We start from the raw sequence: 16,304 nt of genomic DNA, 5'->3' as shown, positions 1-16,304 counted from the left end.
TGGGATCTGTCCTTAATGTGTTGTCCAGTGTGAAGTAATGCTATAACTAGTACTGAAACTGTATTTTACACTTTGTGTTTCTCTGTGGGTGCAAACTGAGGAAATCTTTACTTAATATATACTAAATCAATCTTCTGTATATAAAGAGAATTGAAAATGAATCTTGATGTGAATGGAATGGGAGAGGGAGTGGGAGGGAAATTATGGGGGGCAGCCATTGTAATCCATAAACTGTACTTTGGAAATTTATATTTACTAAATAAAAAGGAATCTAAAAAAAAAAAAAGAAAGTTGGCCTTTCCAGAGGAGCCAGTGATTGACATGGAATCTGAAAGAGAGGTATCCACAAAGATCTGTATTGGAAAGGAAAAAGATCTTTTGAAAAACAAAACAAAAAGATCAAGGATCATTTTCTAGGGCAATTTTACTTGATTATCAAACATATAGAATGGCAAACTTTTGTGTGCCTACATATTTTATTTATTTTATACAACAATAGTATATTTAAGATGAAAATGAGAACCCAGGGCTAAAACTGATATATCTATTCTTGCTTATTAATACAAACTCGCTATTATGAGCCATCTGTGACACAAACATACTGTGCTGAGACCATCTGTAATGTTCCTAATCGAATGGTTTAAATGACGGCTCATGCCCTTGTTAAAAGATATTAGCACCTCAAAAAATAGTTGTTGGAAATAGCAAGATACTGACCCCTTTAGATGCTATCAAGTGACTACTATGTGAACACATAAGAGCAGGAAGAAAGGAACAAGGTAGGCATCAGGCCCTCTCTCTGGGCCAAGACATTTCACAGACTCTTTTATACATTTTCTTATTAATCCTCTTAGTAATCTCATGAGCAAGTATTCTTATTTCCTTTTTACTTATTAAAATCTTTCAAAGATTTGTTAAATTGCCCAAGGTCACACAGCTTGAAAATGTCAGAGCCAAGATTTAAATCTCAGGCTCCCTCGTCTCCAAAACCTATAGCATCTATAGTACCTGCTGTGGGCTGCCTCTCTTGCACTGGTTTCTCCCTTCCTTCCAGAGTTTTGCTCAAATGCCCCTATTTTCACATGAAGCCAGTAAGCTTCAAAGATGAGCAGATGAGCTTCTTTGTCTACAGCATTGTTTCTTTTCTTTTTCTTTTTCTTTTTCTTTTTTTTTTTTTTAACAGGTTGAATGGACAGTGAGAGAGAGAGAGAGACAGAGAGGAAGGTCTTCCTTTATCATTGGTTCACCCTCCAATGGCCACTGCTATGCACCACGCTGATCTGAAGCCAGGAGCCAGGTGCTTCTCCTGCTCTCTCATGCGGGTGCAGGGCCCAAGCACTTGGGCCATCCTCCACTGCACTCCTGGGCCACAGCAGAAGGCTGGACTGGAAGAGGGGCAACCGGGACAGAATCTGGTGCCCCAACCAGGACTAGAACCCAGGGTGCCGGCACTGCAGGTGGAGGATTAGCCTATTGAGGCCACAGTGCTGGCCAAGCATTGTTTCTTAGCTGCAGGTGAAATTTGGGGCTGGCCAGTTCTTTGCTGTCCTACGCATCTTAAGATACTTAGCATCCTGACCTTCCATTGCAATCATCTAACCATCTCAAATGCCCAGCCTGGACCTGTATGCCAGTGCTCTGCCTGAGAATGGCTGCTTTATCTGGAATTCCACCTACCAATGGTGGGTTCAGGAACGTGCCCAGTGCTTGGTAAACTAAGCATTAAAGGAATTTTCCTGCCACAAGAATGATCCAGGAATAAGAATGCAGTTTCAGTCTACAAGATGTAAGGGGAGGTTTGTTGGGGAGTTCTGTGCAAGCTGAGGCACTATAAAGAAAACACGCTTAGAAGTTGCTTGGTTCTGCAATTTTAAATATGATGATGAGACTTGGAACTCTTCAGCCATGTCACTGCCACCCTGAAGATAAAGCCAAGGAGCCAGCGCTGTGGCACAGTGGGTTGACACCCTGGCCTGAAGCGCCAGCATTCCATATGGGCGCCAGTTCGAGACCCAGTTGCTTCACATCCAATCCAGCTCTGTGCTATGGCCTGGGTAAGCAGTAGAAGATGGCCCAAGTTCTTGAGCTCCTGCACCAACATGGGGGTATTTGAAGAAGCTCCTGGCTCCTGGCTTCAGATCAATGCAGCTCCAGCTGTTGTGGCCAGTTGGGGAGTGAACCATCAGATGGAAGACCTCTCTCTCTCTCTCTCTCTCTTTCTCTCTCTCTCTGCCTCTCCTCTCTCTGTGTAACTCTGACTTGCAAATAAATAAATAAATCTTAAAAAAAAAAAAGATAAAGCCAAAACCTGAAATTTGAAAGACTCTTAGAAAGGCAGCTATATTACAACTGCACTGTCTCTATGTTTTCTATTGAATGAAATAAATAAATCATGGGGGTTTTTTTGTTTGTTTTAAAGGAAATCTTTTTTTATTTTATTAACATTTCTTTCTACTTATTTAAGAGGAAGACAGAGCTCTCATCTGCTGGTTCACTCCCTAGAGACTATGACATTTGGGGTTGGGCCAGGTTAAAGTCAGAGCTGAGAACTCAATTCAGGTCTCTCATGTGGGTGTCAGGGACCCAGCTTCTTAAGTCATCATTGGTCTCCCCCAGGATCTGCATTAACAGAAAGATGGATTCAGGAATGGAGTCAGGCATGGAAACCAGGTTCTCCAATTTGGGATGTGGGTGTCTTAACTGACATCTTGGTCACTAGAACAAATACCAACCTCTTCACTCTTATTCTTCAAGTCAATAAAGTTAAATAATCCACCACAAATGCTGACTTTCTAGGTATATACCAAGGCAAATATCCTATCTGTTATAACACCCATTTTAGGCATTTAGGCCCTTCTGTCTCTCCCTAGGGCAGAGGACAAGCCCATTTGGGCTAGTGGCTGCAACGGGCAGCACAAAAAAGGCATAGATTTCAGTTGAGATGGGGCATATTCAGAGTGGTATGGCCATAGATGAGGCATGAGGTTCAATTTCAAAACCTTCCCTGCTTATCTTCTTCAGTTTTCTCTGCATCCCTCTTCCGCGTTGCTCCCCACTCTCCAAGGAGCCATTCCTTTTCGGGTCCAGGGTGGATTCCTTCCCTGTTCTCTTGGCCTCCCCCTTCTTCCCTCCTCTGAGGTCCCCCTCCACTGAGGGCTTTCCCTCTGCCTTGCTTCACTGGCCTCCCCTTTTCCACTTCTGCTTCCTCAGAGCACATATTTGTGTCCAGACCACTTCCCTGGGTGACCAACCATCTTTGAGACTCATGCACTTCTCCGTCACACCCTTCCTAGACCAGCTATTTATTCGTAATGTCTTGGTGACTTCCCTCCTCCAACTAATCCCTAATCCGTTGTCTCGCTGACATGCCTACAACTTCTGTAAGGAAACTGCTGGCAATGCTCACCCTTTATCTCCTAAATGGTAAACCCAATAAGCATTTCCATCGTTACACTTTCTAATCTTTCTGCTAAATGTGTTAACCAGCTCTTCCTTCAAAAATTCTCTCCTACAGGCCAGCACTATGGCGCAGTGAGTTAAGCCACTGCCTGTAGTGCCAGCATCCCCTATGGGTGACAGTTCAACTCCCAGCTGCTCCACTTCCAATTCTACTCCCTGCTAATGGCTTAGGAAAGCTGTCAAGAATGGCCCAAGTGCTTGAGCCCCTCCAACCACATTGGAGACCTGGATGAAGCTCCTGGCTCCTGGCTTTGGCCGTTGCAGCCATTTGGGGAGTGAACCAGCAGATGGGAATTCTCTTTCTCTCATTCTCTCTTTCTTTTGCCTCTCCTCTCTCTGAGTAACTATCTCTCAAATAAATTTTTAAAATCTTCAAAAACAAAAATTCTCTCTTAGAGCAGAATAATGGTTACCAAGGACTGGGAAGGACAAGGTGGGGGAAGGGGAATGAGGAGAGATTGATTAAGTACAAAGCCACAGCCAGATAGGAAGAATAAGTTCTGGTGTCCACTTAAACAGAAAGATGATTATAGTCAACAATATTGTGTTGTATAATTCAAAACAGCATGAAGAGAGGATTTTAATGTTCTCATCCAAAGAAATGATAAATGTTTGAGATGATGAATGACCTAAATCTCACAAGTATGAATGTAATAAAATATCACAGTGTACATCATAAAGATGTGCAATTATTATCTGTCAATTTTTTTAAAATCTCTATTCCTTTGCTGTCTATATTAGCACCCTGTAATGTGTGGTGTTAAATAAAAATTAAAGGAGGCCAATATTGTGGAACAAACTCCTGTGCTGGGCCCCAACAGAACAAACTCAACAAAACCAAAATGGATTCATTCACATTAAAGTTCCGCATCACCAAGTTAAAACCATGCTGTTTATCTGAACTTTTGGGAAGTTGGGATTAGGGAGCTAGCAGCCTCATTTCCCAAACAGATTCATTATGGTGAGCTCTATAATGAAACTTACCTTGCATAAATCCTTACCCCCAAAAACAACTTAAAATAACCTGATGCTCATTAGTCAGTTATTACTCTGCTTTTACAAAAAAAGTAACTCTAAAATGACAATCCATTCTTTGTGTCTACATTCTTCAAGTCCCTTTCTGTTTATAAAACCAACCTCATTTGCTGGTCTCGTAGGAACACTTATGCTATTTTGTAACATGAAGTGTGGCCTCATTCTACAATTGTAAATAAAGCAAATTTAAATATTTTATCTGTAGAAATTTTGTCCATAGAAAATGGCTTCTCACTCTGGCCTCAGAATCAGCCCTTAAGGCATTCGGATCTGGCTCAAGAGCCCATGAGAGTATTTTAGCCATGGAAAGCCAAGACACTCTGGAAAAAAAAAAAAAAAAAAGAAGAAGAAGAAGAAGACGTAAATGAAAGATCTCTGTGAGTGAAATCTCTGTGAGTGAGATCCCAGAACGGGGCCATCAAAGAAGGAGGTACCTTTCTCTGAAGGGAGGAGAGAACTTCCATTTTGACTATGACCCTGTCGGAATAAGATTGAAGTCGGCGAACTCAAAAGGCTTGCATAGCCTTGGCAACTCATGACTAGAGCCTAGGGAGATTACTGATGCCATAAACAAGAGTGTCAAATTGTTAAATCAACAACAGGAGTCACTGTGTACTTACTTATCATGTGGGATCTGTCCTTAATGTGTTGTCCAGTGTGAAGTAATGCTATAAGTAGTACTGAAACTGTTTTTTACACCTTGTGTTTCTGTGTGGGTGCAAACTGAGGAAATCTTTACTTAGTATATACTGAATTGATCTTCTGTATATAAAGATAACTGAAAATGAAAAAAAAAACTTGGTGTTAAATTGGAAATTGCATAGAAAATTAATCAATTTTTTAAAAAAAATCATGTAGGATCTCTGTCCTTAATGTGCTGTACATTGTGATTTAATTCTATAACTAGTACTCCAACAGTATTTTTCACTTTGTGTTGCTATGTGAGGGCAAACTGTTGAAATCTTTACTTAGTGTGTACTAAACTGATCTTCTGTATATAAAGAGAATTGAAAATGAATCTTGATGTGAATGGAAGGAGAGAGGGAGCGGGAAAGGAGAGGGTTGCGGGTGGGAGGGGAGTTATGGTGTGGGGGGGAAGCCATTGTAATCCATAAGCTGTACTTTGGAAATTTATATTCATTAAATAAAAGCTTAAAAAAAAAAAAAGAAAATGGCTTCTTAATCTGGAGTTCACGGATCACATAGATATGGATGGGGAAAATTACATCATAATTTTTATTAACTCTAACTTAATTTAACATTTCCTTTTTTAATAGATATATTTATTTATTTGAAAGTCAGAGTTACACACAGAGGGAAAGAGACAGAGAGAGCGAGAGCAAGAGCGAGAGCAAGAGCAAGCGAGTGAGAGAGAGAGGTCTTCCATCCACTGGTTCACTCCACAGATGGCTCCAACATCCAGGGCTGAGCCAGACCAAAGCCAGATCCAGTAGCTTCTTCTAGATCTCCCAGGTGGGTGCAGAGGCCCAAGCACTTGGGTCATCTTCTGCTGCTTTCCAAGGTGCATTAACAGGGAGCTGGATTAGAAGTGGAGCAGCTGAGACTCAAACTGGTGTCCATATGGGGTGCTAGAGTCACAGGCAGCAGCTTTACCCAGTATGCCACAGTGCCAGCTTCAACATTTCCTTTACTTATGAACATTGGAAACAAACCACAATAGTACTCACAGTACCTATGTCTTTGTCACTAATAGAATAACAGATGTTTTCATCATACAGTACAGTTGGTACAAGCACCTTGTGCTATTAGTTACACTCATTCCTATTACTAAATTATGGGCTGCTATTAGATTTCTTCTTAGGTTTCATTCTTTAATGTGATAGTAAAGAAACACATATATTACTTTAACACTAATTTGTGTTTGAAGTATTTTGATAATTCCAATGTAATTTTTTTCCAATGTAATTTAATTTTTTTGTAATACTGTGTTTTATCTTGTACCTTTAAAATCACTATTCTCACACGGCATCCATGGACACACTAGAATACAAGGTTCTGTTGCTTAAAGAAAAAGAAAATGAAATAAGAAAAAAAAAAACACATCCTGGTGTGTCTTCCCTATTAAAAAATGAGGGATAGGGTGCAGGCATGTGGCACAGCAGTTAAGTCACCCGCATCCCATATTAGAGTGCCTGGCTCAAGTCCTGGCTACTCCACTTCTGACTCACCTTCCTCCTAATGTGCACCATGAGAGGCAGCAGGTGACAGCTCTATGCTGTAGAGGAGACCCTGATTGTGTTCCCAGCTCCTAGTTTCAGCTCTGGCCCAGCTTCTGCCAGTTAGGGAAAGAATCAGCAGATAGTAGCTGGATAGCTCATTCGTTTCTCTCTCTCTCTCTCTCTCTCTCTCTCTCTCTCTCTCTCTCTCTCTCTCTCTTCCTCCTTCCCTCCCTCCCTCCCTCCCTCTCTGAAATAAATATTTAAAAGAAGCTAAAGTACAGACGGAAAGAATGTGGCTAGATCAGATAGTCAGTAATTAATGAAGCTGGGAGATTAATATACTGCAAAAGAAATTTATAGGACTGACTTAAGCATCCAGATTGATAAACAGGGTTAGAATTAGATGGTGACTCACTGAATTTGTTCACGAATCTGAAGTGTTCAGCAAAAAGGGATTGGTCAGCTTTGTAACCTCAACAGAAGAAGATCTCACTGATAATGTATACTCTCCACTGAAATAGAATTCAGGGGAATTTTTCACTTAAGCAAGTGTTTGGTACTTGGTTAAAGTCATTGGGCCAGGGTGACAAATGCCTTCACAGGCCAAACGCAGATCATATGGGTCAGAGTTAAGACAGCAGAGTGTGGTTGGGACTGATAAAAATGAGAGAGCTAGTGAGCAAACATTTCCTGCCCTGGAAGGATCATCCTAAAAGTGAGAGCGATGACTCCGTTTCTTACCAGATAAGGCCTTTAGATAGTCCATACATTTTGCTCTTTGTGCAAGAGCAGAAAACCTTAGTTGCATGGATTTTACATGCACCTACCTCTGGGAAGAGATATTTCTCATTGACCTTCTGTTTTTAAAAATCAGACTCATGAACTAGGTTAATGTGAGTCCATTCCTGAAAGATGGATCCACTCTTGACACATGGAGAAATCAGGTTTCTAATCCTGAATTCCAATATATACCATTGTGTAAGCTCCCTAGAGAGGTTCAATATAACACTTGTTAGTGAACATGAAGTGCACATCATTTCCTTAGAGAGGGCTAATGTGTGTTTCCTATTGGTTACATGCTGACAACTTTTAAATCCCTCTGTGTAGGTTAGGCCCACAGATCCAGCATCCAGCCCTGCCACATACTAGTTGTCATGATAGGAGAAATTACTGAACTTCTTGAGGCCTCAATCTTTCTCTATAAAGATTTTTTAAAATGTGTACCAGGTATGAAGAAGAATAGATTATTTGAGGGGTTCGCCACACATGTTTAATTCAATAAGTTTAGTCAATGTAATTGCATTAAGCTTCCAAGGCATTTTAAGAATAATTGCCACAGATTGAATAAACAAATACAGAATATAACCATCACCTGCAACAGAAGAACTACAAATACCTATATGATAGTGTGAAAAACAACTTGGCCCCTGCGTCAATACCAGCTAAATGGCTGCCAATCTCTTGGGTGTTGACTTAGTCCATTTTCCTTCTTCTTTTAAAATTTTTTACTTATTTATTTTATGTATTTGAGAGATAGAGAAGACAGACAGAGACAGAGAGATCTTCCATCCACTGGTTCATGCCCCAGATGTAACAGCCAGGGCTGGGCCAGGCCGAAGTCAGGAGCCTGAAAGCTAACCTACACCTCCTGCATGGGTGACAGGGCCCAAGTACTTGAGCCATCATTTATGCCTCTTAGAGTGCACATGAGCAGGAAGCTGGAGTCATGATCAGAGCCAGGACTTTAACCCAGGCACTCTAATGTTGGAACACAGACATCCCAAGCAGCGTCATACCCACTAGGTTAAACATGATGCCATTTTACATAAGGAATGTGAGAATCTGTGGGTTTAGGTATCCTAGAACCTGCACCCCATGGATACCGTAGAATACTTATGTCTTTGCGCGTTGGTATTTGTGATGCACAAGGTGCTCTCAAGTACAGAAATCACAGCAGAGGACCCTTCCCTCTGAGTCCAAGGAAGGCACTGAAACTATTACTAATTTTCAAGTTTTGTTTTTTCCTGTAAGCAAACTACTGCTTTTGGTGTGTTCTGTAAACATTTCTGTTACAATTTCATTTTCTATGATAGGATAATTTTTATTAATTTTATCACTCATCTTTATTCCATTGAATATTGGTAATGCCATATAAACTCTGATTCTAGGGTCCAGTTCTGTTGCATAGCAGGTTAAGCTACTACCTGCAGCACGGACATCCCATATGAGCACTGGTTCAGGTCTCAGCTGCTGCACTTCCAATCCAGCTCCCTGCTAATGTGAATGGGAAAGCAGTAGAAGATGGCCCAAGTGTTTGGGCCCCTGCACCCACATGGGAGACCAGAGGAAGCTCCTGGTTCCTGGCTTCCCATGCCCTTTGGGGAGTGAACCAGCAGATGAAGATCTCTTGATCTCTCTCTCTGTAACTCTACCTTTCAAACAAATAAAGTAAATCTTAAAAAATAATTAAATCCTCCGGTTCTGATAAATAACAATCTCTGAATTTTAATAATAGACATTTAATATATGCAAATATTTAATAAACCGTTTTTATTAGTTTTATTAGAGGCATTGTTGTTAAAATGGTGTATATAAGCTGTGTGGACTTACGGAATAAATTTTTCTTTCATCAACGTTTGAATTGTTCTTCCAGTTTTTTTAAAAATATGTTATCCTGGTTGGACCAGATCTAGTCAGTTGAATCTTTAAAAGGTCAGTGCCATTTTGACAAAGAGAGCCAAAGCATAACAGATTAAACCTGAGAGAGATCCTCTATTGCCAGCTTTGAAGATGAAGCAGGCCGCGTAGCAAGGCATACTGAGAGCAGTCCCAGCTAACAGCCAGCAAGAAAACACGCCTGCAAGAAGCTGACTCCACCACACCTGTGAGCTCAGGAAAGGAGTCTGAGCTCCAGATCAGAATGCAGCCAGGTTGACTTCAGCTTTGTGAGACCCTGAGTACAGAATCCTTTCCCACTATACTCATATTTCTGCTATATAAATTATGACGGACTCTTTACTTAGTGTAGGGTTAATCTTATGAGTATAAAGTAAACTGAAAATAGATCTTTGTAAAAATTAAGAGCGGGACTAGGAGACGGAAGAGGAAAAAGGGTGGGAGTGTAGGCAGGGGGGGAGAGGAGGGTGGGAAGTATCACTGTGTGCCTAAATCTGTATATATGAAATACATGAAATTTGCAGACCTTAAATAACATTTAAAAAATAAATAAATAAATATTATGAGAAAATAAATGAGTTTTGTTTTTAGCCATGGCTTGCAATAATTGGTTATTGAGCATTAGAAAACTAATCCAGTAGGACATGCTCATGTTGCGATACGACCTCTGTCATAATATACTATGTGAATTAACAGGAAAGATGGCAGTATTCATAGAAGTCATTTTTTTTTTTTAGATTTATCTATTTATTTGGAAGGCAGAGTTATAGAGTGAAGAACTGATACCTGCTGGTTCACTCACCCAAATGGCTGTTGCCAGGACTTGGCAGGACTGAAGACAGAAGCCAGGAGCTTCATCTGGGTCTTCCATGTGGTACAAGAGCCCAAGCACAGCTTTCCCAGGTGCATTAGCAGAGAACTGGGTCAGAAGTAAAGCAGCCCATATGGGATGCCACATTGCAGGCAGTACTTTAAGCCACTACACTACAATGTCAACCCCATAGAAGCCATTTCTACCCTGGACATGTGACTCAATAAACATGTCCTCCAAAACCACATGTATTCCCAACTCAACTCTTCCTTAACCAATGTGAAAAAAAAAAAAAAAGGTAAACAGCAGAGTTGATTAAGATTTTTTTTAAAAGATTTATTTATTTATTTGAAAGTCAGATTTACACAGAGACAGAAAGAGAGGCAGAGAGAAAGAGATCTTCCATCCACTGGTTCACTCCCCAATTGGCCACAACAGCTGGAGTTGCATCGATCTGAAGCCAGGAGCCAGGAGTTTCCTCTGGATCTTCCCACACTGGTGCAGGGACCAAGCACATGGGTCATCTTCCACTGCTTTTCCAAGCCATAGCAGAGAACTGTATTGGAAGTGGAACAGCCAGAATTTGAACCGGCACCCACATGGAATGCCGGCACTCCAGGCGGCAGCTTTACCCACTACACCACAATGTAGACCCTGATTAATATTAAAATATATTACTTTTGCAAAATTTGCAGAAAACAAAAATTGATCATGTGAATACAGTTGTCATGGAAGGAGCTCATGCCAGTGGGCTCTGAACTTATGTCTCATCAGCTTTGTGGTAAATCTCTAGTATCCTTAGCACATGGCATAGCACTTGCCACCTGAATGACAGGCCTCAAATATTCTTTCTGGTGCAGTTACATTAAATTAATCATAATTAATAGCTATTTACATAAGAGACCTACTGACTAATTTTTTTAATTAACATTACTTGAAGGGTATCTATAAATTGATCCACTTTCCATTTCCTGCATCCTGGGTCACCTATAATAAAACATGTTATTATTCAAGGGTACTTAAAAACATTTCAAGTAAAAAAATAGTAAAAGAAATTTATTTTAGTGAAAATTTTTTTGAAATTTCTTTTTCTTTCTTTTTTTTTTTTTTTTATTTGACAGGTAGAGTTATAGACAGTGAGAGACAGACAGAGAGAAAGGTCTTCTGTCCGTGGTTCACTCCTAATAGCCGCTATGGCCAGTGCTGCGCCGATCTGGAGCCAGGAGCTGGGTGCTTCCTCCCGGTATCCCGTGTGGGTACAGGGACCCAAGCACTTGGGCCATGCTCCGCTGCCCTCCTGGGCCACAGCAGAGAGCTGGACTGGAAGAGGAGCAACCGGGACAGAATCCAGCGCCCCAACCAGGACTGGAACCCCAGGTGCTGGTGCCACAGGCGGAAGATTAGCCAAGTGAGCCACGGCACCGGCCTGAAATTTATTTTTCATAACATGCATTTCCATGAACCTTTTGAAGACCCATTCTATATATGATTTCAAATTTTTTTGCACCAAAATAAATTTATTTTAGCTCCATTTTCAAAAAATTTTTTGAAGTACCCTCATACCAACTTCCTCATCTCTGCTTGTTTCCAGGAAAGATAAAATAAGTAATGCACTTTTTCTATTTCAATTTTCAATTAATAATTCAATAAGACAGGCCTTTTAAGAAAAAAAAAAAGCAAAATAGCTCATCTCAGTGTTCAGAACAGGCAAACACCTTTAGTGTTTGGATTCAGTGTCTTCTGGGGTGGAGAAAGGAGATTCTTCCAAAAATGCATTCAGTCAATTCAAAGAGAAGAAGAATGACCCAATTCTAAAGAGGACTCTGTGTTCTGCTGATTTTTCTAAATGAAAAAGTAACAGTAAGTATAGTATATCGATGCTGAATAATCTGCCTTTTTTGGCCTTTGGCTTGTATCAGTGCAGCATCAAGAATATTAAAGTGCCAGGTTACTGAGAGCATAAAATGTTTTCTATTAATGTCTGATCATGAAAACCTCAAAATAAAATTCCAAAATGACATAAGCTCTCAACACTTAAAATAGTAACTACTGTCTTACAGTACCAGAAAAGACATTTTCAGGGAATAAAGGGATATCAAGTCTCTACCAGTTTGTACCTTAAACTTGCTTAGCTAGTGCTTCTGTTACCCTTAGTTAGTGTAGATTTTGTCCACCTGAAACCCCAAATGCATAATTAACTGCTGCAGTATTAGGATAGGAGTTTTCTCAGGAAGAAAAACATTCAGTTCCCAGAAAATCATTCAAAGTAGTTTATGTAAAAGTGGAAATAAATGGTTTACTCTGTTGTCCATGTGAATCATTAGCAGACTTGGCTTAGAAACAATCACTGTTTTAAAAAAAATCCTTTCTAGAAGCTACTTTGCATTCTATCCTCAAACCAATTGCTTTGGAATACAATGTTTAAAAAACTATGGCCGGGCCGGCGCCGCGGCTCAGTAGGCTAATCCTCCGCCTTGCAGCGCCGGCACACCGAGTTCTAGTCCCGGTTAGGGCACCGATCCTGTCCCGGTTGCCCCTCTTCCAGGCCAGCTCTCTGCCGTGGCCAGGGAGTGCAGTGGAGGATGGCCCAAGTTCTTGGGCCCTGCACCCCATGGGAGACCAGGAGAAGCCCCTGGCTCCTGATATTGGATCAGCGCGGTGCGCCAGCCGCAGCGCGCTACCGCGGCGGCCATTGGAGGGTGAACCAACGGCAAAGGAAGACCTTTCTCTCTGTCTCTCTCTCACTGTCCACTCTGCCTGTTTAAAAAAAAAATATATATATATATACACTTTCTCTTTATGTTCCTACTATAAATCATATTTTTTTATTTTTTTATTTCTTTAAAGATTTATTTTTATTTATTTGAGAGCCAGAGTTACACAGAGAGAGAAGGAGAGGCAGAGAGAGAGAGAGCATGGTCTTCCATCTGCCGGTTCACTCCCCAACTGGCTGCAATGGCCAGAGCTGTGCAGATCCAAAGCCAGGAGCCAGGAGCTTCCTTTGGGTCTCCCATGTGGGTGCAGGGGTCCAAGGACTTGGGCCATCCTCTACTGCTTTCCCAGAACATAGCAGAGAGCTAGATCAGAAGTAGAGCAGCCAGGACTTGAACCAGCACCCATTTGGGGTACTGGCATTGCAGGCGGTGTCTTTGCCCACTATGCCACAGCACCGGCTCCTATTTTTCAACTCTTTACCTGAAATATTTTAGAAGTCCATACAATCAAACCACAATAAATGTCTTTTATAGTCTAACCCCTTTACAGTACAATTTTATTGTTTATAGATTAAATGAATCTGGTTTGGTTCAATGTACCTGATTTAAGATGATTAGACATTTGTCAGATGCCCCTTTTTATTTCCTTTACAAATTATTAAATATCATTATTTAATTCATTTGAAGGGCAGAAAGAGAGAGAGAAAGAGAGAGAGAGAGAAAGGAAGTTCTCATCCACTTGTTCACTCTCCAAATGTCCACAACATTTGGAGAGCTGCACCAGGCTGAAACCAGGGGCTGGGAACTCAATCTACGTCTCCCATGTGGGTGGCAGAGACCAAACAACTGGAGCCATCACTGCTGCCTCCCTGGGTGCCCATTAGCTGGAACCTGATATAGAGAAGAGAGCCAGGACTTGAATCCAGGGACTGACATGCAGAACAGGTACCCCAAGAAGCATCTTAACTGCTAGGCCAAACACCCACCTTTGCTTTTACTTCCACATCTCATTAGGTGTGTGACAGCCAGCTACCAAAATGACTTCCACTGATTCCTGTCTTCAGTATCAATGCCCTTGTGTAGTCCTTTCCTACATTTTTATCTCAGTTAGTCCGCAGGACTAATACAATACAGAAGAAGTGATGGTATGTGATGTCTGAGGCTAAGGCATAAAAACATTGAGGTTTTAGCTTTGCTTTCTCTCAGATCACTTACTCTGGATGACATAAGCTGACTTGACATGAAGACACTCAGGCAGTCCTATGGAGAGATCTGTGTGGTAAAGGGCCGAGGTTTCCTGCCAGCAGCCACAGGAGTGCGTCATTTTGGAAGTAAATCCGCCAGTCTCAGTAAGGCCTTCAGACAACTGTAGCCAAGCTGAGTTAAGTGCAACCTCATGAAAGACTGAGTCAGAACCACTCAGCTAAGCTGCTCCTAGGTTTCCAATGCACAAAAATTGTTTGAAAGAACAAATGTTTACTGTTGTTTGAAAGTTGTACTGCACTTTCTCACAACCTATTCATTGGCGGAGGTTTTTGAGAATTCACCTCCAGATTCCTTAAATTAAGAAACTTGAGAGGAGTAGGAGTGCAGCAATGAGTTTTGGCACAACCCCAAACTAACCCACAGATTTTTTTTTTAAAGATTTATTTTATTTATTTGAGGGACAGAGTTACAGAGAGAGGTAGAGACAGAGAAAGAGATCTTCCATCCACTGGTTCACTCCCCAGATGGCCACAATGGCCAGAGCTGCGCCAATCCAAAACCAGGAGCCTCTTCCAGGTCTCCCATGTGGGTGCAGGGGCCCAAGGACTTAGGCCATTTTGTACTGCTTTCTCAGGCCATAGTAGAGAGCTGGATTGGAAGAGGAACAGCTGGGACTAGAACCGGCTCCCATATGGGATGCCAGCACTTCAGGCCAGGGCTTTAACCCGCTGTACCACAGCGCTGGCCCCCACCCACAGATTTTTAAATGTGAGTCTTGGGGCAGGTGTTTGGCATAGCAGTGAAGGCATTGCGTGGGGCACTTGCACCCCGAGTTAGTTCAAGTCCCAGCTCCATTTCCAATTCCAGTTTCCTGCTAATGTGCACCCTGTAAGGCAGAGATGGCTTAAGCACTTGCATCCATGTCACCTAGATGTGAGACCCAAACTGAATTCCCATATCCTAGCTTCATCGTGACCCTGGATGTTGTGAGCATATTTGGAGAGACTTAGTTGCTGGGAAATCTGTTTCCTTGTCTTTCAAAAAAATTTGATGTGAGTCCTTAGGTATAATTTCACTTTTTAAACAATTTTTATTCTTTTAATAACTTTTATCTTTAGAAATAAGAAATTCAGGAGAATGAATCTTCTCCTTTAGATTAGAAGTGAAATTAATCCTCTCTCTCATTTCATATGTTGAACATTCTGATAATGAAATTGTTAGAAGTAGAAATAAAGACTCCATTCATACAGAAGAGAGGAGAGACAGAGAAGGGCTGAAATGTGATCTCACCTTTCCCTGAACCACCTATTTGCAAAGATCTCATTTCACACAAAAGACAGAAGGTTTGCTCTGTCTATGCCTTCCACTGGGAAACAACAAGCTTATCATTTCCTGGAAAATGACATGAAAACAGATATCACTTTATCAAAATTCAAGCACCTTTAGGGATAGAGAGTAACATCAATTGAGTACACCTATGAGAGTAGTAACTGATTCTTCAACCCAACGGGAGATGTCTTCCTCATGCTTACCCACTCTCATTCCAGTCTCAAAATTTCCAAAGCCAGGAATACCTATCAATAAACACAAGCCGAAACACCTTAAAGATAAATGGACAACAGAGTTTGAGCCAACTGCAAGGTCTAGTCTGCCTGACAAAAAATAAATAAATAAATGCAGATAATAAAATTTTTTTTTTGACAGACAGAGTTAGACAGTGAGAGAGAGAGACAGAGAGAAAGGTCTTCCTTCCGTTGGCTCACCCCCCAAATGGCCGCTATGGCAGGAGCTACGCCGATCTGAAGCCAGAAAAGCCAGGTGCTTCCTCCTGGTCTCCCATGCGGGTGCAGGGCCCAAGGACCTGGGCCATCCTCCACTGCACTTCCAGGCCACAGCAGAGAGCTGGCCTGGAAGAGGAGCAACCGGGACAGAATCCGGCGCCCCGACTGGGATGAGAAGCCTGGGTGCCGGCGCCACAGGCAGAGGATTAGCCTAGTGAGCCGTGGCGCTGGCCATCAAATAATAAAATAGTACTGATGTCATATGGTGCTGGAGGAGTTGGTCTTTTAATATCCTTGGGTACATTTGTAGAAATTATCCACTTGCAATTTTGTGTATAAATTCTCTCTCAGTCATACTGGACTTTTCAGAGTGTCCTCACATCTAGCTACAGTAATTATGTAAGCAGCCAGAATTATTATCTCTATTGAACAGATGATGAAA

This window comes from Lepus europaeus, chromosome 4, assembly GCF_033115175.1.
Source record: "Lepus europaeus isolate LE1 chromosome 4, mLepTim1.pri, whole genome shotgun sequence".
In the NCBI taxonomy this organism is placed as follows: domain Eukaryota; kingdom Metazoa; phylum Chordata; class Mammalia; order Lagomorpha; family Leporidae; genus Lepus; species Lepus europaeus.
The sequence above is the reverse complement of the archived record's forward strand: the minus strand, read 5'-3'. Positions refer to the sequence as shown.